This window comes from Mus caroli, unplaced genomic scaffold (genome assembly GCF_978045245.1).
Source record: "Mus caroli unplaced genomic scaffold, Mus_caroli_1 scaffold_17, whole genome shotgun sequence".
Classification (NCBI taxonomy): Eukaryota; Metazoa; Chordata; class Mammalia; order Rodentia; family Muridae; genus Mus; species Mus caroli.
Window position 1 is genome coordinate 61711139 of NW_028227272.1, and position 25596 is coordinate 61736734.

General features: G+C 36.6%; 1 protein-coding gene across 2 annotated transcripts in view; it reads right to left on the reverse strand.

Moving 5' to 3' along the window:
* The window catches only part of Csnk2a2ip (casein kinase 2 subunit alpha' interacting protein), a 125318-nt gene extending 112232 nt beyond the window's left edge, over positions 1–13086 (reverse strand). For both annotated transcript variants that reach the window (XM_021184971.2, XM_021184970.2), the window contains exon 1: positions 12884–13086. The gene's annotated coding sequence lies outside the window, so the exon portion shown is untranslated. The remainder of the gene's footprint in view (positions 1–12883) is intronic.
* Positions 13087–25596: the final 12510 nt, after the last annotated feature.

Here is a 25596-nt window from a genome sequence, read left to right on the forward strand (position 1 = left end):
GTACTTAATGTCTATGAACATGAATCATCAAAAATGGCCTGAACATTCTCAAATGACCAACTCCAATTACCTTTACTCCAATTCTACTTTCATCACCCACTTTAGGTCCAGCATCACCCAAAACTACTCTGCCTTTGGCATCTTTAACATTAATATCCTGCTCTCTGACCGCAACCCCCAGTCCTTCCAGCTCTCTTGCATATTTTAATCCCTTCCCATTTTAAACTCATTGGCAACATAGTCAGTGGTTACATGTGTGGGCTCTTAAATCAGGCTTCTTGGACCCACATTCTCAATCAGTCACTTCCGAACTGTGTAAACTTAGGCAAAGGCCTCAATTTCCTTGTCTAAAGAAAATGGAATTATACTTAGCCCAGTGGATACCCGAAACTTGCCTAGTATGCTAGCAATGGGGAAATAAGATCATCCAAGAGACAGAAAGAACACAGTGGGAGTGCAGCACACAGTAGATATTACCTATTGCTTATTCATGTATCCTCAGTTATTCATTTTTTTCTTTATTTCTTCCCCAGCTGGCCTAAAATCTGTGTCTTATTATTTTCACTTTCCCATATAACACATGATAAATTTAACCAAATATTTTCTCTGCCTGATGCCAAGACTTTTGTAAAATGATGGAAAATATTTCACTATAACAATTAACACAACCATAAATACTTTAATACTTTCTGAAGCAAGTGAAGTGTGCCTATAGCTCAAGAAAGAGCCTTTCACTTGCCAATTACCAACAACCCCGTTAAATAATAACCATGCATACTGCAGTCTTTCACCACAGTAGTCAAGCATCCTCTATTATCTGCTTTCTATGAAATGTTTAAAACTACACTGCTTCAAAACACTTTTCTGCATTGTTTCTATTCTTCTATCGTATTATTACAATCCTTCCTAAGATTTTTACCAGATCCTTCAATACACTTGCTAAGATTAGGGAGGGAACACAAATGGGAGCCTACAGGCAAAATCTTTAGATGTTTAAAAATTACAAATCAGTTTAGTGGATCCTTCTGAGTCAACTCAAGATGTGGAAACAGTGACTAGCTAGATTTATTTTCCTACAAGAGTGACATTTAGCCCCTAAATGACAAAAAAAATAAAACATAGAAAACAAGGAACTTTGAAACAATGGATACCAGCCAATAAATGCCAGTGCTTCTTGAAAGATGAGGTGTGCCATACAAATCTTTTAGAGTTCTGAGCTGAGAGAGTTCTCAGAGTGGAACTCGAGAAAGAATAACCCAGAGTCTCCCTGAGCTGAGGAATCCGAGCTTGAGTGTACAGGAGAATGTGCCTGCTCAAGTTAATGGGAAAATGTCAGAGGAGAGAGAAGCACGTTAAGAGTCAAAATGTCTGAATGTCTACAGAGGTTTTCCTCAAACACTACACAGAGAAAAATGTGAACAAGTATGAGGAAACTACCCAAAGCATGGAGAAAGCCTGGGAACATGGCTGACACTAACTAAGGCAGAGTCAAGAAAGGGGACTTTCCTCATTAGGCAGATTAAGGATTCTACTCACTGGTAATGAAGTGAGATGCTCAGGAAAAATTGTTCTCAGTAATGAAGAAAATTAACCCTAGAATGGGTTATATAACCTTGGAACAATCCATAAAAGGAAAAACTAGACCAACAACTCCTAAGTCACTTACATAAACCCTGGAGGGAAGTTCATGAATAATTAGAGGGATACGATTCTTCTTGTGAACTAGAATGGTAAATTCCCACTAATGCCATCCAGTCAAACCATGTTGGTGAAACCTACCAACACTCAAGAACTATGCCAACAATGAGGAAAACAGTAAATAAAATAGCACTACGTTAGAATGAATAGTTTACATTAGAATTATCACAGACCAATAAAATATTTTTAATTAAACTGTAAACTGGAGGTGAGAAAGTTTAAAAATATTAGACTTAAATCTAATTTATAAGGATGAACTATATTTATCAGTAATATCATATCAGTGATATCATTTATTATAAATGATATTATCAGTATATGAAACATTTCAGAAAAATGTTAGCAAATTGACATTATAACTAAGAAAATGTTAAAAATTAAAGAAAAAATTCAATATACAAATTATACAGTATAAATTAATAGTGGGAAGTATTTAGCAACCTGAACACAAATGTGTGAAAAGATATTTGTGAAACACCTCAAGCAACACTAGACTACACATTCTTTTCAAAAGCAGGGTGTTTGCCAAAACAAACCACTGTCTAGCCATAAAACAAGTCTCCATAACTCATAAAAAGTACTTTATTTGACACAGTGGAAATAAATTAGAAATTAATAAAGCTATCTGGAAAATCTTCAATTACTTAAAATATTACATTTGTTTAAGTAAACCATGGGTTTTAAAAAAATGAAGAAAATTAGAAAAATGTTTTAAGGACCAACATGGTAGAAGGTCCATGCCAATCACAAAGTCATAGGCTTGCCTTGTGAGTAGAGATGTCTGAACTCAGAGATTCTTCATCATTACTCAGCTCAATCAGATTCCCTGAAATAGATGCAGATGTGGCAAAGAGAGCAGCGAGGCCATTTTAAAGTCTAGCCCTCAGCAAATGCTCTATTTTTCTGGACCTCAGAACAGCTCAGGCATTCATAGGCTCAACTCACTCCTGTCAGGAAACAACCTCCTTTCATTCTCTGAACTCATGTCTGTTCCTGTTGCATTTTTGGAAACTATAATTTACACTTGCTCTACCCTCATTTGACTCTCCACCTTGACCATCCACTATCTACCAAAATCATTCCACATAAGGCACCAATGCCCTCCTTATTTCAGTCATAATGACTCAAGAAGCATCTTGGCTTTGCCAACTTTCATGCCCATAGTGTGGTCATTCCCTGTTCACATCTTGCCCTACTTAGGCATTCGCCATAGCCCGCGTTCCGATCCCTGTCCTGTTTATTCTCCCTAAGAGCAGTTGGCTTTCTGCAGTTGATGGGATATTAATGAACCAGCACTTCCATTCCATCTCTGATTTCAGAATATGTATATATATGGAACTTGAGAATGTACTCATGCAATACAGTGTGTGTGTGTGTGTGTGTGTGTGTGTGTGTGTGTGAGTGTGATGGGGTGGAGGGTGGAGGTGGTATGAACAAGCAGTCAAATGAATGTATGTTTGTTCAGTAGACAGTCTTTCCAGAATAAATATATTTGTAGGGCTTAGACAGTAGGGAACAAAATGTTGACCTTAACTAATTTAAGTAATTTCTCCAAAATAATGCCCAACAGTAGTGAGAGGAAACTTATCGAGCCCACCTCTAGCAGGAAGACAGGGTATCAAATGAGAGGGGGACATTCCACAGTCACAACTCTGACCCATACAGGGATGGAAACGGAGAGGAGCCTGAGGAAAAGAAGAAGGTCTAGCGACAGGCCCAAAGTGTGATCCAGCTCATGGGGAGGTCCCAAGGCCTGACACTATTACTGAGGCTATGGAGCACTCACAAAAAGGGACCTAGTAGCAGCACTCTGGAAGACCCAACAAGAGTCAGATCCGGATATTTGCACCCAACCTATGGAAAGAAGCAGCTGGCCCCTTTTTAATTAGGGAAGGCTGAAAGAAGCTGAGAAGGGCGATCCTGAAGGAGGACCAGCAGTCTCATTTAATCTAGACCCCGGAGGACTCTCAAACACTGGACCACCAAACAGGCAACAAACAGCAGCTGATATGAGGTCCCCAACACACATACAACAGAAGACTTCTGGGTCTATGTTCATTCAGAGATAATGTCCCTAACCCTCAAGAGACTGGAAACACCAGGGAGTTTAGAGGTCAGGTGGGGTGGAGGTGGGGACACCCATGTGGAGACAGGGGTTTGGGGAGGAGGTATGGGATGTGGAACAGTGAGAAGGTGGACAGAAGTGGGGACGGGATTAAATATGGAGTGTAAAAAATAAACTAAATAAACTAATTTAATTAATTAAAATAGATATAGTTTCTATACAAATGATACAGGTGATATATCTTAAGAAACAGAATAAAGACACTTCATTGTCTCAGACAACAAATAGTACAGAATTTTTCAGAAAGATCTTGAGAGGAAATTACCCTGAAGGAGAGTTTTCAGGGCTAGTAGAATTTCTTCTGAATTTCTAAATAAGTTTATGATGTGTCCTTTTTATATATATAGTCAGTGTGACATTGGACAAAGACCAATAAAATGTTCAGCAGAAGACTACAAGGTTGAATCTCACCTGTAAATATGTGTAGAACTTGAGAATGGATTCATGCAGTCTGCTTTCCCATTCACAAACATAAGATTAGTCTATGGCCCAATAATTTGTTAAAAAATAAATCTAACAAATTATAAAGTTTCAAAATCTTTCATGTCTCTTTAAAATCTCAGAAGTATATTTTGTATAATAGTATCATCCCTTCTGTGTAACATACATACTCAAATATAAAATCAATTTTCATTACCCAAGAAAGGCACTCAAAAGAAAAAAAAAAGTTAAGTTAAAGTCATTTCTTCCCAAGGGTGCTTTCTTAATCCCTTTGTCTTGAATGGTAGTTCACATATCAGCTGAAGCCATTACTACATAAATTATGCCAACATTACCTTCATCTGTGTTAGGTTTAAAAGTGCATTTTCATAGATAGCCAGCTAAAGAAAGCATTGATGTAACTGAAGTAATAAAACTATAAAATGATAGAAAATTGGCATATATCTCGAGTTTATTCTTGGAGCCTAACTACAGAAGACCAACTGTTGGATTCATTGCAAGGAAGGGCATACTAAACACAATGTGATAAATTGTCATACTGTGGAGATTAACAAAGACAGAGAAGAGCTTAATGCTACGAAAACAGGTACTCAGGGTTTGGTATAAAACTTCCAGGAAAAGTGTCCAATAGTTCCAAAGAGATGATGGGCTCAAACAAAAACGAGCCCCTGCAAAGGATGGTACCACTGAAGAAAACTTAACAATGTCTCACAGAATAACAAGCTTTAAAAGTAGTCTGCATTTTAAATGAACTCAGTGCTTACTAAAATAAGGGGTTAATGTTTTCATAATCAATCAATTAACCCTGTGATGAAAAAGTTAGAAAACATTTAATGCAGCTTTCTCTTGGATATAAGGGATTAGTACATAGCCTTTAACATCGGAAATGACTGTTATTACATAATTTTCATTACCTAGTGTATTTTGTCATGTAATATTTATCAAAATAACTAGCTGTACCAAACTACATCTTGGTAAGTTACCTCTGATCACGTCTATCACCAAGTGAGGGATGAGATTCAGGTTAATCATTTTGTTGTTTACTTTTACCTGAGTCTGAATTTTCTTCAATTAACAGAATAATGTTGACAAAATATGCAAAGTAAACGTATTTGAAGTCATCAGTCTACTTCAATCGGTTTGACTGAAGAACTATGTATTTATCTAACAAGTTGTAGTTCCCCTATATGATTATTTATAGTGTTGTGATAAAATACTATGAATTAAGATTTGGTTGGTTGGCTAGCTGGTTGGCTGGTTGGTTGGTTGGTTGGTTGTCTGCTGGTTGGTTGGTTGTTGGTAGATTGGTTGGTTGTGGGTTCCCCAATTTGAGTGGAACTTGGGAGCATGTGATGTCTTAGCCTCAACCTGCACATGCAGGAGCCTTTCCTCACCATCTGTTTATAAGAAAGTTCTTACACAAGAAAAATACAAAAGGGTTTTTGGGAAATTTTTAAAGTGGTTTATTTTTAAAACCAAGTTAGATAGTCTCACTTCTCATTCAATGTCTGTGATGTCAAATATTTTTGTCTTATTATATAATAGCAAATGTCATGGTATGTTTCTAATGGTTGTTTACCCTCTACATGAAATAGAAAAGCAAATGTGAGTATTTTCCACCATTCCTTCTGGCTCCGTGCACACACCCTCTGAGCTTTAATTGTCCTTTTGAAGTCTAAGTGTAGTAGGCAATCCTCTGGTCACTGATACCATTTTGAAGCTGTCTGACCCATTATTGCATAAAGATGAGTGTTTCACTTAATAAAGCCTTACAGTAACACAATTTGTTACACTATAATTAAAGATGGACACATCTGTTCCATTTTAATTCAAACCCCTTTGAACATAATTACATAAAGCTGCAAGAAAAGAAATTCTCAGTCTTAGAAATTTGCAATAGAAAAAAAAATCCATTCTGTCCACAGAATCTACATGGTCAAAGGACAATTTGTAAAATGAAGTCAAATAGATGGCTCTCCCTTTGTATCAAAGCATTCAGTAGAGCTAAAAAAGCCACACATTAAAGTAGTCTCCTCTGAAAGCCACAGTTAGTAAGGAAAAGGAGGGGAAGGACAGTCATAAAGTATTGCTATTCAATCCTTGTGATGAAGCTCTATCTTTCTATGTTCTCTTGACCCATAGATATGTTTTTGTAAAAACATAGAACAAACACTAAAAAGAAAAGAAAATAGAAGATACTCTGCCTCCACGTGTTACTTGAATTTTCCTAATGAGCTTCATGTTATGCTGATACTTTATAGAGGGTTTGCAAAACAGTAATACATCTTCTTGCGAGAGCCTGCCCATTACATCCACACTATTTTGTTGTTTAATAAGATCTCATATGAAATTAAAGGAAAAAAAAGAGGTAAAGGAAACCCCATTGCAAAACGAATTCTAAAAATTGCAATAGCAGGCATTGGATGGAAAGCCATGAACACAAACACCCCTAAAATATAGGCCGTTACTCTGTTTTATTTACATCTCTGTATCCTGAAGGTGGCTTAATGAGGAGATGCAATCAGCGATAGCCAAGCCGTGAGAACTTGAGTGAATGGGTGGCAGTTAGATTTATATAAATATTTGCAGAGCCTGAGAAGAGCAGATGCTCCTCTAATCCAGACAATGTGTGCACACTTGATTTTAAAATATAATACAACAGTAGAAAGCCAAAACATAATTAATCAGAGGAAATGCTTTAATCAGCATCTTCTAAATCGTTAAGCACTGCTGAAAAGATTAGAGAAACATATGTGAAATTAGAATATAATATTTTGAAAGAAAATCAGAATTAGTCTTATTCTGATTTTTTTTAATTTCAGATATGGTTAGAGCGTGAAATTAATATGCATTACAAATTCCTGCCAACCAGTGAGATTTGCTGGGTTTGAGGTACTAAATAAATCACCTAAGTCTTACTGTATAATTTACAATGTGAGTAATGATATCTCTCTCCATTATTAATGTATTATGGGAAATGTGTGTGCTTGCCCTTATTTCTGATGAAACTGACGGCTATCTTTCCAATAGAATGAGGGACAACATGTTTAAATAAGTACTGATTTCACACTAATAGGCTGCATGTATACTTGCAAAAATCTATAGATTTTATGTTAAAATATTTGCATGTTAAATATTAATATAGTGAATCCATGTAGATATTCAGTTTGTTATATATAAAGCAAAACAAATAGGATTAGCTTTGAATGCTGGGCTCATCTCTTCTGCACTCTGAGCTAATGTTTTCTGCCCAGTGCTGATGACCTCTTCAATAGGATCCCATAATCACTGCTAAAGCTCAGGGGATAAACAAAGGTTTGAAAACAATGTCTCAACAAAATGAAAGCACGTGCCTTCATTGAAAGTTCAAAACTTTAAATACTTAATCTCAAAGCACTTATTCTTTCCATAAATGGAAGTTTGCTGGTGGTGAAAATTATTTCATATGTCTTAATAGAATATAATTTTAAAGGAATATGCTTCAAAAGAATGGAGACCCTGTGGGTGAGGCTCTGTTAATCCCAAGAATACCTTCAAGTACAACTTGACCTTGGGTGTGACTCCTATCCAAAATGAAAATCGGTAGCTACTAAAATTCTTCCACAGAATTTGAGCAAAAACCATAAAATCTTCAAAGGTTAGTCAATCCTACAAAAACCTTGCAGAGATTATCCATATTGAAATACCAGAAGACAGGATTTTAAGATATGTGCCATCCTGTAAAGAAATGTAGAAAAAAAAAATAGAAAATTGATTGACCTGGGAGAGCTCTTCGAAAATCTATGTTGGGACAACAAAGCAGCCACATAGCTGCTTATGTTCACTGAAAAGAAACAATAGCCTATCATTACTAATGTATCAAAAAAAAAAAAAAAAACAGGATACACACAAACTTCATTTAAATAAAAACACCTTGAAAAACAAAAAATAACATATTAGTATTAGTAATCTGAGATTGATATATTAGATCATTTAGATTTAACAATATCAAATTATTTATAAGGTTTCATACAAAACCCTGCTTGACAAAATATAAAAGCTTAAAGCTGGAAAGATAGCTCAATTCTCAAAGTACTTGTGACAAATACATGAAGGCCTGAATTTGGATCCCCTGGAAAATAGCTACCCACTCACACATACACACATCATCATCACTACCATCATCATCGTCATCTTCATCATCACCATCATCGTCGTCATCTTCATCATCACCACCTCCATCACCACCAACATCACCATCACCATCACCATCACCATCACCATCACCATAGAAGCTGTGTAGGTGGAGACAGGAGGATCTCTAAAGATCATTGGCAGCCAATCTCATCAAATAGGGAGCTTCAGTCTAGTGACTGTCCCTCAAAAAGTGATGTGGAGTGTGACTGAGGAAGGCACCTGGTGTCAACCTCCTTTTTGCACACATATGTATGTGCATTCATGTGCCCATGCACTCATACATAAGAATACATACAAAAAGTGAACATGCACACACACAAAAGGAATAAGAAAAAATACATCAGTGTATGAGTGATTCTAAAGCAATACCGTTGTCTTCAAACACACCAAGCTTTATATGTTTAAATAAATGATCTTCTCAAATATATGATTTTTTCAGAGAATGAACATATCTTCAGACTGTTCTATTCTTATGAATAGAGTCAATGACATTATGTCTTCATACTTTGATGCTACTCTAAGTTTGGAAACAACTCAAGGTTGTCTCATTTCTATTCTGGGACAAAATTCTTTTACTTATCAAAGTGGAGCGAAAACATTAAGCATTTCTTGCATAGGGATAATAATAGTGACACAATGTGAATGAATGCCTACGGAACATCAAGAGGTCCACCTATTTGACAGTTTTTCAGTCTTATCATGTCCCATCTGACAATGGGGGAAAGAGGTGTTCATAGATGTCCCCCAAGTTGCCTTAGAGCCCCAAGAAGCACATGGAAAAAAAAGATGCAGACTCTGAAACCTCACCTTGTCAGTCACTGGACTAGTTTTCACTGAAGGATTCCGAGTTTTTGTTTATAAATCTTTCACAATTTCCATTATATGTTGATGATGGTCCATATCAGCATTTAACGTATATTTTAATACCTTGTTTTTAATAGAAAACAATCTGTCTAAGAAAAATTGCTCAATTATCTTCCTACATATATTCTACTTTAAAGTATTTTTTTAAATAAGAGTCTCAAGATAATTGGTTAGTTTTGTTAAACTAACCAATTGATAGACTTCTTAAATTTCATATAGATTCTCTAAAGTTAATTGAAAAGTAAGTATGCATCCATATAAACTTGCCACATGAGAAAGTCTATTTGTATAAGTTCCAGGGTATTTACAAAAGCCTCACCAAACCTGACACAATACACTAATTTTTCTAATCTAGCACATGTTGGTCCCAATGTGCTAATTATTAAAATGGTGAGGTCTTTAAAGTGTGTTTTTCTAACAGCTATAGATAGAAATTAGGTAAGACAAAGGCTCATATAAATATGTATGATTAAGCAGTGGGTTAAGACCACTAACCTTGAGCAGGGAAAGCTGCTCGAGCACAAAGTGTAGTGACACAAATGCTGTGGAAGTGACCAGTCACCACCTGATGGCTCAATGAGATGGAACCCATGGAAGTGGACACAAATGCCCATCGCTAACCAAGAAGCTACGGTCAAATGGTAACCACTTGCCAAGAAAAAAAAAATACTTTTCTCCAATGGAGTCTCACTGGGTATATAAACCATATTTAATGGTAGGCAGGCCCCACTCCAATCAGCAGATGGTTAACATAAAATGAACTCAATGGTCTTTTGTAGATTCTGTTTTAATATTTTGTTTGGGCATTTTTTTTAATCTTACTAGTCTTTGGCTTATTATATGTTATGGTTTTCCAATTTGTTTTGTTATTGGTTCTAGCATGTTTGTTTGTTTTTATTGTGTGTGTATGTATGATTCTCATGCTTTTTCCTCATTTTGAATATTCTAGTTTGTGCTTTCTTTGCCTGTTTTCTCAAAAGTGAAAGAAGATGCAGAGTTGAATGACTGGAGATGCGGGGCAGATTTGGGAGGAGTTCAGGGAAGGAAAACCATAATAAGAATATATTTTATGAGAAAAGATTAATTTTAATGAAAAAAAGAGAAAGTTAATGCAGTTACATATGTATTAATTCTTTTTTTGTTTGGTTTTTTTGTTTGTTTGTTTATTTTGGTTTTTCGAGACAGGGTTTCTTTGTGTAGCCCTGGCTGTCCTAGAACTCACTCTGTAGACCAGGCTGGCCTCGAACTCAGAAATCCACCTGCCTCTGCCTCCCAAATGCTGGACACCACCACTGCCCACCAGGCCAGTTACATAAATTCTTAAGGCTATTTCAGGGAAATGCAAATCAAAACAACCCTGAGATTCCACCTCACACCAGTCAGAATGGCTAAGATCAAAAATTCAGGTGACAGCAGATGCTGGCGAGGATGTGGAGAAAGAGGAACACTCCTCCATTTTTGGTGGGATTGTAAGCTGTTACAACCACTCTGGAAATCCGTTTGGTGGTTCCTCTGAAAATTGGACATAGTACTACCGGAGGATCCCGCAATACCTCTCCTGGGCATATATCCAGAAGATGTCCCAACCAGTAAGAAGGTCACATGCTCCACTATGTTCATAGCAGCCTTATTTTTAATAGCCAGATGCTGGAAAGAACCCAGATGCTCCTCAACAGAGGAATAGATATAGAAAATGTGGTACATTTACACAATGGAGTACTACTCAGCTATTAAAAAGAATGAATTTATGAAATTCTTAGGCAAATGGATGGATCTAGAAGATATCATCCTGAGTGACGTAACCCAGTCACCAAAGAATACACATGATATGCACTCACTGATAAGTGGATATTAACCCAGAAACTTAGAATACCCAAGATACAATTTGCAAAACAGTTAAGAAACTCTTAAGGCTATTTCTTAACCCTTAAAACTCAAGGAAATCACCAAAACCTAATCATACTCAGCCTAGTACCTGGTGCTTGGGTTTATATGAGATTAAAAACACTCCACAAATCCCAACTGGTTTCTTATCACAGTACCACTGAGACCATAGAGGAACATGATTACAAGGACAACATCTTGGTGCTTATGTGTCCTTCTGAAGAGTAAAAGAGTATTTTTTAATAGCTGCTATTCTTTGAGAATGATAGTCACTTGCCATAAATCACAAGTCATTTGATTTCTAGTAATCTCTAAATAGAAAACACACATTTTTAACAAAACCGAAGAAAATGGCTCACCTCAGAAGCAATATTAACTAATGTTTTCCCTCTTGGAAGTATCCTTTCTCCACCTTTTATCCCATTTAACCACACTCCTAAAGACTACCTCACATGACATTGCAGGCAATTAAGATTCTCTAAGTATTCAGAATACACATCTGTGTACCCATTTCTTTTGAAACAAGGAAATTACTTAGCTGTAATTCCTGAGTCTCAATGAGTTGTAATTACAATCCTAAACCTCTTGGACCCAAGTGCTTCCATGGCATATTTGAGATAAAATATTCTATCCAGCAAGTTGAGATCTAGTCAATGCTCTCACAAAAAGGAGAATGTATATCTAATTCTCCAGGCTCAATGTATACCTAAATGCATCTGCTTTATATTTCAAGACAGAAAATGGTGACTGCAGACAGTTGCAACAATGGCACAAAAAAAAAATCAAGGAGACAGGAAAAAAACTACTCCAATAGATTCTAAATAAAGTGTTTCTCTATGAAAATAGCCATAAGTTCTCACCCCCATAACTGGGACCTGTTCTGGTTGACATTCCTTTTAACCAAGAATTATATGGTTTGTCACTGTTCAAAGATTTACGGAGAATACTAAATCTATACTGAAAATAGTTTAAGTGGGGATGATTCAGAATTTTCTCCGGCATTTCTTCTCTGCCCTGGACATTATCATTACACATATATCAATTCCCACTGTATACTCTATATACAAAATGTATCAGAAATGGACACATTTTGTACATACTTTAAAGTCTTCCCTTAATCTCTATGGAGAATTGGTTCAAGGATTGTAATAGATTCAGAGTTCACAAATTCCAGAGTCTCTCATATAAAATAGTGCAGAATTTTAATATAAGCCACGTAGATCCTCTCATTTACATTAACCTATTTGTAGATTATGCATTATACCTCATAGAAAACAAGTGCTATGTTGATAGTAATGTTACAATACTGTTCAGCGAATAAAAATAAGAAAAGGTTTGTCTGTGTTTATTCAGAACACAAGCGTGTTTTTTTTTTCTTTTTTTGCAGATACCTTGGTTCATGTTTAGATAACACACTGATGTCATAGAAATATTACTGAATGTTAACAAATCCACTTTCACTCTACTGAATGAAAACTCTTTTAACCACAAAGAGAATCAAATAGAATTATTCCCTGTTATTTTTATATATTTAGATGTTTGCAAGTCAACCTGCCTTCAATATATTCAGGACCAAAATCGGAAGAAAAAACACACATATGTGAACATACACATATAAATAAAACGCTTCACAACAGAGACATAGTTAGTTTGGCACATTCTTGAAAAAAATCAGGCATGTTGTTGAAAACTTACCACCACGTTGTAGCTGCTGAATGGTTCTTTTCATCCCTTTAGCTGTGAGTGACCCCAGGATCTTCCTTTAATGTTCACTGATGGTGATGCTTGTGTCTGGGGTCCCCACTACCCCATTGCTTTTGTACTTGATGCCAAGGGAGTCTTCCTGTCCTACCCTCCCTGATGGTAGTTGAGGGTGGGGAGAGTGAGTAAGAGGCTGTTTCGACTACCACATCTATGTATACCTCACAATGGGAGAGGTGTTCCAGAATCTTGAGCGAGAAATTTAAATGTGTTTTTCTCATGGAAATAAAAACCTAAGTAACTGAATCTTCTCGGATAAGGAGTGACACAATTCAGTCAGGACATAGTATTTGGTAGATAAGTTAGGATAAACAATTTCAAATCACATCAGACTTATTGTTAGAAGAAATGTATATCTACCTTTAAAATAACTACAAGAATCATTTTTGAAATACATCTTATTACCTATTTAAGAAATATCTATATATTAAAATGAAAAAGAAAAAAATTGGAGCACTATATAACAAAATCACTAAATGTTACATAACATTAGTGAGCATGCTTTTCAACTATTACATTGAAAAATGATCAAGTCATAAACAGTGAAGTCAACAAGATATATGAAGTTTTAAGTCCCTAATCTATATTTATAATTATTTAATTGCAGTTAAACCGATTGTTTCAGTTTTTGTTTCTATTTTTCATGGGCCCACATATCAGATGGTATTTGACAGTACTCTACTGTATTATAGTAATATAATAACATATTACCTCTTTCTCATTATTCACATCAACTGACTCTTACTTATTTCCTACCCAAACAAAATAGAATTTTTTGAGAAACTTGTCTTTGTGATTTCCAGTTTCCATCTTCTTATTCTCTATCAGTCCCACTCTTAATAAGCTGTAAACCTGTCATTCACCACTACTGTTCCTGTCAAGACTTTTTGCTTCCAGATTGTTCAGTTCCATGGCCAGACTCTGACCCTGACTTACCAGCAACATTTGGCATAATTGAGGTCATTATTTTCCTTTCCAGGACCTTTTTTTCATTCTTGGCTTGACTTCTATAATTTTATCACATCTACTTAATTCCTCAGGTCCTCCCTGTATTATAATTTTATCTGATTCCATTACATACTTTAGCACGTTAAAGACATTATCCCATCATCTGGTAATGTCCACTGTCTCTGACAATAAATCAGTGACTTTCTCGAACATCTTTTTCTAGTATTTAATAGTCATTTTTCTCTTAATACTTTCAAGATTCTTCCTCTCTGTTGTCCTTTGGAAGCCAGCTGTGATTTTTGTCAAACACAATGTGATTTATTATCTACCCTGGTCTCTGTATCCTCTGCCTTTTTAACCCATAATGTTGAGTATTACACCAAACTGAAGACACATTCAGCACATTTTTGTACCAAATTTTCCTGCCTCGGTGACATTCATATTTTCTGAACTCTTATGCAGTTGTATCAGATTTTTTATTTTGCCACAGAAAATGAAATCTGTTTTAACTTCTGAATCCTTATATCCTTATAATTTCTAAAGTTCACTGATAACTTTAATTTTCATACTGCTATCAATGTATCCATTGTTTTCCACTCAGATGCTGCTGCTATTTGGATATAGAATTTTCATCTTATTCTTTTCCATATTTTCTTGTTTTCTGTTCAAATCATCTATGTTAATAGCTCTAAGCTTATTTTTCATTGATTACAATTAATTATTTTTCAGTCTTTTTCTTTTTTATTAGTTATTTTCTTTATTTACATTTCAAGTGTTATACCCTTTTCCTCATTTCCCCTCCAAAATTCCCCCTATCCCATCCTCCCCTTCCCTGATCACTAACCCACCCACTCCCACTTCCCTGTCTTGGAATTCCCCTACACTGGGGCATTGAGCCTTCACAGGACCAAGGGCCTCTCCTCCCATTGATATCTGACAAGGTCATCCTCTGCTACATATACAGCTGGAGCCATGGGTCCCTCCATTTGTATTCTTTGTTTGGTGGTTTAGTCTCTGGAGCTCTGGGGGTACTGGTTGGTTGATATTGTTGTTCCTCCTATGGGGCTGCAAACCCCTTCAGCTCCTTCAGTCCTTTCTCTAGCTCCTCCATCAGGGACCCTGTGGTCAGCTCAATGGATGGCTGTGAGCATCCACTTCGGTATTTGTCAGGCACTGGCAGAGTCTCTCAGGAGACAGCTATATCAGGCTCCTGTCCGCAAGCTCTTGTTGGCATCCATAATAGTATCTGGGTTTGGTACCTGTATATGGAATGGATCCCCAGGTGGAACATTCTTATCTCCTTGTACAAAACTCAAGTCCAAGTGGATCAAGGACCTCCACATAAAACCAGAGAGACTGAAACTAATAGAAAAGAAAGTGAGGAAGAGCCTTGAGCACATGGGCACATGGGCACAGGGGAAATTTTCCTGAACAGAACACCAATAGCCTATGCTCTGAGATCAAGAATTGAAAAATGGGACCTCATAACATTGTAAAGCTTCTATTTTTTCACTCTTTTGACCTGATTCTCACATCTGAGTTATCTTGAAATGGTTTTATTTTCCAGTTCTTTATTAAAATATTAAAATATTTACTAAGGCATCTTTAATTATATCCTGTATCCGTGGAAAGGTTTTATTCGGTTCTTCAACTATCATTTATTCATTTAGCAGACAGTTCATTTAACTGGACTCGGGCTGTAGGCAGTGTTTCTCTAAAAGTAAGTCAAATGTCAATGAAGTTCAGTCCCACTTGTTCAGTAAAACAATGCCCACTAATATAAATAGACCAGATGTTAGCTACAAATTTGATAGCATCTGGATGCAGAGGCCTCTTCTCTGCCCCTTTGTTTCCCAGTTCTTTTTTTTTTTTTTTTTTTTTTTTTGTAATCTGTGGGCATGCCTAACTCTGTCTTCTGATTCTTCAGGATAGAAAACATTAATTTTTTTTTCTGTTAAAGTTCTAGACACATTTCACGGAAACTCCTAAAGACATAAGCAAAAAAAAAAATTCTTTAAAATGAGCAATTGACCCAATGAGAGTTATTCCCTAAATACTCCAATTTTACTCCATGGTCTGACTAGTATATTAATTCCTTGGAGCTTTTGTATGGCTCCTTTTAGTATTTTGTCTGGAATTTATACTTGTCACTTAAAAGATATTCTGTCACATGATTGCTCAAACACACTAAAGAAGAACCAGCCCTCAACTCAGACCTGTGGCTTTGCATAATTATGTCGAGGACCGAACACCTCCAACTGTTATTCCCACTCAAGGCCTATGAGATTCATACCACTCCGTGCTCAGCATTCCAGTTCCATTTTTTTAAAATGGGAGAAAGGGATCTACAATAAATATGCCCAACTCGTTGATTTCCTATTCCTTCTGAGAAGCCTTCCATCTTCATCACCACATGAGTGACAATTTCATTCCCCTAGTCACTCAGGAAAGAAACTCAGTCCCCATGAGAATTGGTCTCCTCAGTTTCTGGATATCAAAATGCTCTGGGATTTTTTTTATCAATATCTCCTCCACCTGTTGTGAAAAATAGAAAAAAAAATTAAAACAAACGTGGGGAGAAGAGGCAAAGCTGAGGCCCAACTCTTGGTGACCTTCTCTGTTTGGCCACCTTGAGCTCAGCTTTATTGGTTCGGGGGTCAGGGGTGTAATCTGGGTAGAAGCAGGGAGAGTTCAAAACCAGACAATAAGTATTCCCTGTAACCCGTCCTACCTGAAACATAAAGCATTTAAATGTAAAATCAAAGACTTTGCCTCCTTTGGTTTTCTTCCTAAGTCCTCGAACCTTTTGTTGTCCTTATTATTGGTGATAGTTTTCAGGATACAGTCAACAACTAACTTTTAGATGCCTAAATCGAAGCAGACATAGTGTTAGGCCCCTGCAAAAGAAAACCAACAAAACTTAAATGTGAGGGAGTCAGTGGAGGGAAGTGAGAAGTAACCAGAGATTTCAGCGATCCTTCCGGATGTTCACAAACTTTGACTCAAATCCATTATTTGAACAACTTATAACTAACTGACAGTGTTTTTGTTTAAAAAGAAATCCTGTAACAAAGGGAATTTTTAAAACTAGGACATATAAATCCTTTTTTCTCAGAAGATTCATCTCCACAGTAGGATTAAAGTTACCCAGTGTTTTTCAGAAAGTAAAGGGTAAGTCACGTGACCTACTGGCTCTGAAGGACTGATGGAGTAAGAACAAACAAATCCAAGTGAGCAAGCAGGGACTTCCTGCCTGCTCTCGAGGATGGCTTAGAGAACCAGGAACACATCTCAGAAGAAAGAGAAGGAATTATCACTCTTTGACATAAAGTGCTGGGAAACAACCAGCCTTAGCATCATGTAAAGCCAAAATCTAAATGAAGAAATTCTTAGCCTTAATGAAGGTCGTGTGTAAACATTCAGAGAATTCCACACTGCTTTTAAAGGGAAACTTGGGAAATTAACTTCCACACGTGATTAACTTTGAGCTTTTCAAAGGAAGGCAACTGCCTATATCCAAAGTAATATTATTTAAAACTTACTTTCTTTTATAATTAATGAAGCAATTGAAAGTGATTTCCTTTTTATTGTGGGGAATTAAATTTAAAAAAATAAGTCCTCAGGATATTTGTATAGACTTTCCATTTGCCAAGAGCTGTGTCCCAGTCCCAAGACTGCGCATCAGCTGGAATTGCATTTCCTCAGAAAGCCTTTAAAAATACTCCGAGTGAGAAGGTTCAGTCACCTTCACTTCTATCATCCATCATCTCCATGTGGTCTGTATAATTTGAAGTTAATTTGTTTGAGAATTTACTTGCTATGGCTTACATTCTGTATCAGATTATAAACTGTGAAACATGCAATGACTCCGATCTAATCTCTCTAGGTATAGAGCCTTGAGGGGTTTTGTCCAGAACCCTCCTGGAATGCCACAGTCATGGCTGCTCAAGTCCCTTACGTGAAATAATACAATATTTGCACATCATCTCTGCACATCCTGCAGTATATTCTAAATGCAGCAGGGCTTACTGCCCACAACTTGTTCTAGTTTCACCTGGAACTGGAGAGTCAGCTCCACTGTTGCTGTAATCACTGTATGGCAGAGTTCTAGTAGATGCCGAATAGCACAATCAGTGTACAGAAGGACCATCGGCTTAGAGGATGTTTACTGATATAAAGGGTTTGTAGCCTTCGACCTACAGGCCATAATAAAATATCCAGCACTCAGCATGGGAAATTCAACAAGCCCATCAAATTCTCACAGAGAACTGGTATTCATTTTTCCAGAACGCTTGTGCCTGTCAGAACTAATATTTAAAAATAAACAAGTACTTGTCATTTACTTATGTAGATAACAGTGAAAATTTTGTTTACATTATTGAGGAGAATGACAACACAAAGACAGATGTTGGAATGTCACACCTGTTTCAGAGGTGTCATTAGCTTTTTTTTTTTTTTTTTTTTTTTGCTGAATCAGCCACTGTGATTTTCAGATGTAAGGAAACGTTTCTCTACCATCTGCAGTTCTTACGTGTAACATCTGGACTGACAACAGCGCCGTTAAGTTTAACATGAGCTACTGATGTTTGCCGTTACAATTTCTTATGATAGATGACAAGCATAGACCTTTTGTGTGAGATAATGAACATCATAGACTATATCATCTCCACTACAATGACCCCTTGCTGCCACTGTGCTGTATAAACACCTGTGGCCAGATATGAATGAATAAGGAGGTCTCTGCTCCAACCAACCGTGAATACAAGAGGAAACAGTGAGACAGGCCTGCTGGCACATGTTTGTAGCTTAGCATCCCAGCACTCAGGAAGCTGAGACTGAATAAACAGGAACTCAAGTCCAGCCTGAGTTACATAACGAGTTCTAAGCTAGCCTGGACTTTAGAGCAAAGTTTCTTACCTCAAAGAATCAGACAAGTTTTTGTAGGCTGATTTGGCCTAAAGGATTCAGTTTGCTAGCCTCATATTGTAATAATTGATAGTATTAGAACCAAACTTTATTTACGGTATTTACTTGACATTTTCATGGACTAATTGCTCCCAACATTGCTGATTTCAAACTACATAGCAACACAAGAGAGTATGTAGTTAAAGTTTTACTGTCCCCTTAGTTTTCTAATGTTTATTTATTTATTTACTGTATATCAGAACACTGTTGCTCTCTTCAGACATATCAGAAGAGGGCATTGGATCACACTACAGATGGTTGTGAGTCACCATGTGGTTGCTGGGAATTGAACTCAGAACCTCTGGAAGAGCAGTCAGTGCTCTTAACCACTGAGCAATCTCTCTAGCCCTGTCCCCTTAGTTTAAAAGTTTTTTTTTCTCTTATATGCATTTAAGAAACTGATGGAGAAGTGTTGCAGTAAATCTCCAACCCAACTAAGCTCAAGCAATGAAAACACAACTCAATTAATATGAATATATGCTGTGTGCCTAGATTGGGCAGACCTATCATTATACTACCATCTCTGATTAAAATAACTGAAAACACCCTAACAGAGAAGATTAACAATATATATGAAACTTTAAAATGATGCTGTATGTACAGGTGTTATATGTGAAGATGGTAAGATATTGAAAATTTTTTCTTTCAGTATTTGAAAATGAAAGTGTCTAATTTGAAAAAAGAAATCTATTTGCACCATTGACAAGGTGCCATCCTTCCTTCGCAGGCTTGGTGGAAAGAGGCTGAACATAGCATCATTCTCTAGTCTTTACCCATCATGTGGAACATACATTAAAGCCTCAGAAGTCTGGATAACACTAGTAGAAAGTAAAAGACCTGGAGAGTGATTATGTTTGTGTTTTTGTTAGCTTTGTTTTAAGAGATATTGTATATTTGGGAGTTTATGTCATTTAAGGGTATCACAAGTTTTTCATTGATTATGTTTGTAAACTGGCTCATTAAATCACTGCAAATTTAGCCATCTGCCTTGTATGGATGGGAGTGGGTTTCTGTGTACAATTAACTGTTTCTTCTTCCTTGACAGCCACAAAACCTTGCATCTTAGAGTACACCCAGCTTCTCTGACTTCTTCCACATCGTCTTCTTCACACTGGAGCTTTCTAATGATCACTTTTAGGTTGTTGAACTCAGTGTATCTCTGTCCTTCTGTCTTATATAAAAAGTATTCTCTCAACAGCTCCAGCATTGCTAAGCATAGTCACTAGCACATACGAAAATATGACTAAGAGCTCTTTATCATCGTTCAGATTCCTAAACAGGCAGCTTTTAAAAGACTTCAAGGTCACATCTGAATTTACCTTGTCGTTTCAGGTGTATTGAGCTTAAAACAGTTTCAATTTTCTAACCCAGTCTCTTATCTCTTATTCAAGATATTGTCACCATTTTGTTATCCAAATCAATGTGATATTTTAGGCTCAATGTCTCCTTAGCCAGTATACTGCCTTGTCAATACTTTGCACTAAATATATTGTACTTATAACTTTCTTTTTTTTATTTTTTTTTTACTTTTTTTTTTTACTTATAACTTTCTATATCAAATTTCTACCTTGCTGCTCATATTTACTTATAATTGGAGTCTCTTAGTTGATATGCCTTTCTCCAGCCTTGACATTTAATTGTTTCTCATCATACTCTAAGATTCACTTATTCTAAATCCTAAACTCCTGATTAAGAACCAAAATTGATTCTATAGCCTACTTCCCTAAATCTACATGTTTAAAGAACTTCATAATTTAAATTTTTCCTCACTAAGCATTATCTAATAACTCCCCATGTCCATAAACTTCCTAGACAATATAAACTTGTATTTTAATTTTCATTTGGATATCTAATAAATAACTTGTAGATATAATTTAGTTAATCATTTATACTTAAATAATTATAATTGAATTAGAAAACTGGGAAATGTTTCTAGTTGAAAAATAAAAATACATTAACTTGAAGAAGCTGTAGATGTCATGAGTATGATTAATATGGAAAACTTCATTGTTCATACTTATACATTAAATATGTTAAGTTAAGCCTTGAGGGTTATACTACATGTGACAGGTAGCAGGATAAATAAGGCATATTTTCTATCTTCGCAGAGCTTCAGTAAACTAACAAATAGCATAATGAACTAATTTGGAATAGCATTATCCCAGAAAGTATGCAAATATTGGTGGGAAAGGTATTAAAACCTAAAAGTCTATATCCCATTGAAAGAGCTGTTTAGAAGAAGAGTTAATTGTAAAAGAGTTAATTGTAAAAATATTTTCTCATTAAGTGCTGTGCATAATTCAGTGTTAGAACACTTACCTACTCTTTGCATGAGACTGAGCTCAATGCCCAGTTCTACAAAAACAAAACAACTAAAGAGTCTCTCCTTGAGGCCTTGGTCCTGGGAAGGTTCTATGCCCAAGTGTAGGGGACTGCCAAGGCCAGGAAGTGAGAGTAGCTGGGTTGATGAGCAGGGAGAGTGTGGAGGGGATGGGGATTTTCAGAGGGGACACCAGGAAAGGGGGTAACATTTGAAATGTCAATAAAGAAAATATCTAATAAAAAAAGAGTCTCTCCTCGATCAAGCCAATTAGATAAACATAGACAAATATCTCTTATGTATGGATTCTAGCCTCTGACAAATATCCAAGTGGGGAGAGATATAGGATATAGGTAGAAGCCAGAAACTAGAAAGGAACAACACTGACAAAGGGGGAAAAGGACTTTGAGGGAAGAGATGGAAGAAGACTATAGAACAAATAGGGGCAGAGATAGACAGGAGGTTGAAACAATCGATCAAAATAAATTATGTACAAAAGTCCCCATATGAAAACTTTGTAAGCTATGTTATAAGCAAAAAACAACCTTATAATTTAAAATAGCTTGCCTTATTTCAACTTTTAATGGGAATTTTAATATCTCCTTTGATATAACTTCTTTTTGAAGAGAAGTAGCTTGTGGCTGGAGAGACGATCCAGATGGCTCTGTTTGTTCAGAGTTCAGGCTGCTCTTCCAGAAAACATGAGTTCAATTCCCAATTTCCACCAAATGGTCTTATGCACTCCACTAGCTCTGGTAGGCACCATGTGCACACATAGTGTACACATGTACACATAAAAATAAATATTTCTCTTTAAAAAAAGAACTTGGTTTACTATGCTAGTACCCTTACTCTTGGTGATCCACCAGAAATTAATGGTGAGATCCTATCGTCAAAAGCACCATACACTTGTATCTCGGGGCATGGGGAAATGACTCTCCTACCTAGAAGCTAGTTCTCATTGTGATGGAAGGTACTATGTAGACAGCTAGGGAAGAGACCTAATCAACAGTTCTAACCAGCAATGAACCTCAAAGTCTACAATACTGACTGATGTGACAAGATACACATGTTGCTTCAAAACACTTTCTAGTTTGACTTAAAATCTCCTCCACATGGCAGCACTCATACATGGTATTGTAAACCTGTCCAAAACCCTTCACCTAGGATGTCATAGACTCCAAAGAAGGGCCTATAACTATTATTTTGCTAATTAGACATAGTTTTAAGTTGTACTCTACATATGTCATCTTTGTACTTATAGATGAGTGCATCTGTCAACCCTCATCAGAGATGGTTCGTTCATAGTGGACGCTGGCTGATTAATGCAGAGACTCAAGACTGCTTAAAGTGCAGGAAATACATGATGGTAGTGTACTCAGCTCTGAATGTAAAAACTACATTATACCCATAGCTCCCAAAATCTTAGAGAACATCATCTAGAAGGAGACAGGAAGATAAGAGCCAGACACCAGGGACCAGTGCTGGGACTGGTGACTTCCAGACTTGAAAGGGTTATTACACTAATGACCCCACAGAAATTGTGGTGCAGGACAAGACTGAAATGGAGAGGTAAGGGGCTCCCCTGATGAGGAGCTGCAGGCAGCTTCTGGCTTCTGGGAGAAGGAAGAGCCAGTTTATTCAGGAAGTAGCTCCAGTAAGTTGTTCATGCTTCAGTAAATGGTCCTGTAGCCGTGCACTTATGGACAACACGAAGTGGACTCAATGAGTTATATGTAAAATAAAAGGTAAAAGAGCTCATGAGTTTAGAAGCTGTAGGGGGGTTCGGGAGAAATTCAGGAAAGAAATGTGGGTAGATGGGATCCAAGTACATTATACACACACACACACACACACACACACACACGTGCACGCGCGCGCATGTGTGTGTGTGTGTGTGTGTGTGAAACTTTCAAATAATAAATTAAAATATTTTAGGAATAGAAGTAGATATAAACATATTTTTCTAAGGCAACTTTTAGCTCTGTGTAGCTAATTAATAGTACCTCACCCAGTACATCTTTATATGTGGTAAAAGAAAATCTTTAGGCTTAATGATTACATAGTCCAGAACTAGAAATAAACCATGTGTAATACTTTTCTTTAACACCTTTTTTTTTTTTTCTGGGACAGGGTTTTTCTGTATAGCCCTGAATGTCCTGGAACTCACTCTGAAGACCAGGCTGGCCTCGAACTCAGATATCTGCCTGCCTCTGCCTCCCAAGTGCTGGGATTAAAGGCGTGCACCACCACTGCCTGGCATCACTTTATTTAATAGGCTGATTTTTAGGTCAAATGTAATTGAAAATTAATATTGTTACTAGAATACTAGCAAATATAAAACATTAGAAACATTAAAAAATTACTTAGGGGCTGGAGAGACAGTTCAACAGTTAAGCGCACTTACTGCTCTTGTTGATCTTTCAGAGGACCTGGGCTCAATTCTCAATATAAACATAACTGTTTAACAACCATCCCCTACTCATTTCCACAGGATATGATGCTCTCTTCTGACCTACACAGGACTAAGCACACATGTGGTTCACAGACTTATGCAGACAAAGCACTCACAAAATAAAAGACAATGAATAAATCTTTTTAAAAATTCAGAATGTCAGGTGCCAGTCATCCCATTAGTAAGACAGTTGGACAACAAATTTAAACAAATTTAAATTTTATTTTGAATAGCTCCAAAGTGGTTATCAGGGCTAAAGCTATTGAACTACACAAACATATACATACATATATATGTGTGTATATATATATATATATATATGTATATATGTATATATATATATATATATACACATACATAATACATACATGGCACATAATATTTCTGAATGAGAAAGTAATGGTAAAATATAAGTTACTAAGTCTGGGGTATTTAATTCTTCATTTATATTTTAAAAGCTAATTAAATCATATTTAAAGAAATGAATGCGTTTTAATGATATGATATAGATAGTGTTTATCCACCTGGATTTCATGAAATTCTTAATCTTCACTGTTCTATTAAGCTTTAAATTACCTTCATTGCTTTAAGGGGATTAAGAAGAAATCTGTCTTCACTCGTCCATTAGCTCTAGATAGACATTAAATCTCCGTCTTGGAATTAAATGTCTTATGAATGTGTAAAGACAGAAAATGAGTTTTTCAGTGACCATTGTCTTAGGTAACTTTGTGTTTCTAATGTGATAATCTTTGTGTTATCTTGAAGCCGCTTAACATTACATTCCAGCTGAAGGAGAAGTTGAACAGAGATCTGTTTCAGTCCCAAAATACCATGATCTCAGCCTACAGGCTTCTCTTAATTACCTAAGGGTACATAAGAATTTTTTCTGAAAGCAGTGTAGATATCAGTTCTTTTCTTATCTTTTATCCACGTTGCACTCTGTTGAGTTCTCCACTGCCCACTCAGCACCAAACCTCATGATAACTTTCCATGACTGGCACATTGTCAACTCTCAGCACGTGATTGTCACATGTCTTGCAATAAAATTCCCCATGTGACACACAAACTAGTTTTGTTGCAAGCTGCTCTGAAGTTCTTATTTTTGAGACATAAAATTAATTTGATTCCTCACTTGTCAAGATACATATATTGATGCTGTGTAGACTTGGGTGAGAGAAAGAATAGAACCAGAAAAGGACTCAGACATTCTATGACGTACAACACCTGAGTGGGAAGAGTCATTTTTAATCCTAAAATTCTTTCTAAAAACCCTGATGATCCACTTATTCAGCAACAAGTACGAAGACAGGCAGACATGTCTCTAGGGTATGAGTTTCTTTCTGTGCTGGTGACTCAAGCCTGGGTAAACTCCCAAGTGAGAAACTTCAGTATAAATGTATTCAGTAGAGATAAACAAATTTTGAAGAAAAAAAGATAGTACCCACACGATTTTTTTTTCCGGTTCCCCCAAGGCCCTCTCTCTCTAGTCACCAGATTAAGAAGTACTCCTTTCTTTCAATTCTAGGGCCCTGTACATGCTTGGAAGGACTGTAGAACTGAACTTTCAGACTAGCCTTGACATACCTTCTGAAACTACAGAATCACAGTCACGATATGATTTCCGGGAGTGCTGAAACAAGTGAGTGTCAATAAATTAAACTACGGGTCTTCAGACATGAGTCATCACAAATCTCTGCTATGGTTCCCATTACGTCTACTGAGCATCATGGCCAGAAGTAAGGGATCATCCATGGTTGAAGCTGCCAGTGACCCTTCCTGCCTAAGGTCTTCGTTGCTTTCTTATTGCCGTGATAAACATCCTGACAGAAGCCACTGAAAAGAGATCAGGTCTATTTTAACTTACAATTCCAAAGGAATAGGGTCAGACGTGATAGAAAAGACACTGAAGCAGGCAAGGGAGGCATGATAGGAGGAGCAAGAGACTGGCTAGTCAAACTA